Below are 3,151 nucleotides of genomic sequence, written 5' to 3'. Positions count from 1 at the left end.
TTCAAGCAATGTGTAGTTATTTTGGAATTTAGTTATATAATATATTAATTAGTTTTAAACTCCTACGTTAAAATGGTAAAAATAAGAAAAAACATTACCTACGATTGCACCTAAGCTAGAATACCCTTCACAAATAAAGAAGTTTCCGTACAGGAACTGAGAAGTCGTTCAGTAGTTCGATCTAGAAATTTCCTAATATATTGTAGTGTGTATTATTTTAATGGCGGTTCCAAGAAATCAGCAGCTTCTTGGAGAGAAAAGAACGCAACATTTTAGATCGCTATCTCAAGAACTGAGAGACTAGTTTGCGTATATTACATACGGACAGATATGCATGTCTAAACTTAGCTCATCATACTGATTATTTATATATGTATACATTTTGTAGAGCCTCCAAAGTTTCCTTCTGGGTGTTACAAACTTCATGGCAAACTTCAAACACACTGTTCAAGGTATAATAATAATAAATATGCAGGCAAATTGCAATTCTATCCAATCATAATGCAGCGCGCAATGCTGGTTGGCCACCACAGTCATCATGATTTAGTGCTTTACTGGAAGAAAAATATATTTGTTGGGATCAATTGATGAAGGCAAACTGTTGCATCAACTAATTTATCGCTATAAAAACGTGGAGTTACAGAAAGAATACAGGCAGTATAGAAAGAGTCAGCAATTAACGACAATTTGCTGTCTATGTATGTATGTTTATATTTTAATTTTTATGGAAGAATATAAAATACTAACGAATATATACATCCATTGCAACTATTTTATTGTACATTTTTACTCAAGTCTGCTTAGTTCAAGGGAACGTTCAAGCAAAGCGATAAGAATCGCTCAAGTAATACATGACCATTTAATGTTTAACAAGGTTCATCTAAAATTCTTGTACAATATGGCTGTATGTGGACAGCATACAAACATATCCGGATCTAGTACTGAAAAATTAAATTATTACTGCGTTCAACTTGTGCGCATAATAATTAGTTAGCCACTATGATTCTATAGTCTTTGTAGTTGTTGCAAGTTGAAAAATTAGAAAAATTTCACCAAACCCCTAGCTGTTGAGTCAGCTTCAACTTTAATCGCGGTCACTGAGGTTGCCCTCGAAATGAAATGCCCACTAGCCGACTGTTTGGAGCACACTGCTTAGGTTTGCTTCTCTTGTTGACTTTTGAGAGTTAAGGCCTAACTATAATGTGCATAAGCTGCCGTATGTTACTGTCAAAAAATGAACGAAAAGCCTGTCAAATGCATAACGAACGCAGAGTAGACATTTGAATGACTATAATGTGCTTACATGCATAAGAAGAAAGTGTCAATAAGCAATTTGTGTTTTGGTTTTGTTTCGTTTGAATTTTGCATAAATGAACAGAAAGTTAAAATATTTAAAAACAATAAAAATCCTTACGTCTGTTTTAGACGGAATACGCATATTGACAGAAATTAGTGAAATTACAAAAAAAAAGAGTTCGGTCGTGTTCAGTGAGGGAAATAAACAGAAAGAGGAAGAAGGATGGTTTCTTTGTACGATTCCTGGAAATGAAGAGGATTGACCACGCTGATTTTTTTATATACACGCGAATGACGCCACAAGTATATGGCCCTTTTTAAAAAAGAATTCGTTGAGGGAGCCTGCGCAACCGGAATGTCGATTAGCTTTGACATTACAGTAAGTTTGTTCATTTTAATATATTTTTATTATGTGTTATTCTTTTTTCTGTTTCTTAAAGATATTTGTCACAAGGAACTTCGTTTCAATCGTTGGCATGGTCATTTCAACTTGGGAAGGAAACGGTTAGGCGCATTATTCTGGAGACAGCTGAAGTCCTTTGGACAAAGTTAGGCGCTGTTTATGTATCTGAGCCTAATGAAGAAGATTTCAAGCAAATTTCTCAAGACTTCTGGGAACTGTGGAATATGCCCAACTGTGTTGGATCTATTGATGCGAAGCATATCGCTATTCGATGCCCACCTAAAAGCGGTAGTCAATTTTTCTGCTACAAAAAATTTTTTTCTATTGTATTGTTAGCAGTGTGTGATGCCCGATATCGGTTTACCTATATAGATATTGGTGCATATGGAAGTCAGAGTGATGGTGGTGAGGACTTTTATAATTGTGAATTTGTTTTTTTTTATTAATATTATTGTTTCTCTTTACATGTAAAGGTATTTTTCAAGTGAGTCGATTGGGAATGAGGTTATGAGATCATAAACTTCCCATCCCTCCAGCGAAAAACTTACCAAATACGCAACTAAAAACTCCACACTTCTTCGTTGGTGATGCTGCCTTTCCTTTAGGGACAAATTTAATGCGCCCATACCCTGGGGGAATGCTACCAAATGAAAAGAGGTGTTTAATAAAAGGTTATCAAGAGCTCGTCGCACAATTGAAAACTCTTTTGGAATACTAGTAGCGCGTTGGCGAGTTTTACTAACAACATTACATTTATTTCCTGAAAATGCAGAAAAAATTGTTTTAGCGTGCGTTGCCTTACATAATTTTATTATGTTTAACAACGTTAATGCATCTTCGTATATTGCAAGCAACTATGCTGATTGGGAGGACTCTAATGGTGATTTTCATGACGGTTTATGGCGTAGAGAAGTTGAAAGTAATATCCCATCGATTATGCAATCTTCCAATTTGCATCATTACGGTGGAAGAAGTTCTGTGGAAATTAGAAACAACTTATGCAGTTTTTTAACACTTTTTAAAACATATTCTAAAATCACATATCTAACATCATTTCGAACTTGTTTATTTCTTTTTTAATAAAACTAAATGGAGTTTAATTAAATTCATTCAATTGTTTTTATTATAAATTAAAAGAAAAATACTTCAGGAACAATTACTCAAAAGAGTTCAGGTACATGCATTTTATGCATCTTTTTATAATAAATATTTTTGTTATTATAAATATAAAATATACTAAAAAAATCAGTGCTCCAAGCGTTTTAAAAAATAAGGAAATCATGTTGAATTCTTTTCAATTTCATTTTTGCCTATTTTCGCGACGTAAGCGATATAATTCTGATATCATTTTTTCTTGGAAACTGTCTTTGACCGACACTGGCAGGTCTTGCATCAGACACAAAACAGTCGTCATAAAGGCCTCATCAGTTTCACTTCTTTCAGCCGGCGCCG

General features: G+C 34.1%; 1 long non-coding RNA gene across 1 annotated transcript; it reads left to right on the top strand.

Annotated features, from left to right (window-relative positions):
* Nucleotides 1-1,965: 1,965 nt before the first annotated feature.
* On the top strand, nucleotides 1,966-2,808 carry LOC126760211 (uncharacterized). The gene is made up of 2 exons (XR_007667170.1): nucleotides 1,966-2,104; nucleotides 2,173-2,808. It is a non-coding gene; the product is annotated as an uncharacterized LOC126760211 (long non-coding RNA).
* Nucleotides 2,809-3,151: the final 343 nt, after the last annotated feature.

The sequence above is a fragment of the Bactrocera neohumeralis genome, chromosome 5 (assembly GCF_024586455.1).
Source record: "Bactrocera neohumeralis isolate Rockhampton chromosome 5, APGP_CSIRO_Bneo_wtdbg2-racon-allhic-juicebox.fasta_v2, whole genome shotgun sequence".
NCBI lineage: Eukaryota > Metazoa > Arthropoda > Insecta > Diptera > Tephritidae > Bactrocera > Bactrocera neohumeralis.
Note: the sequence above shows the minus strand (reverse complement) of the source record. Positions and strands in the feature narration are given on the sequence as shown.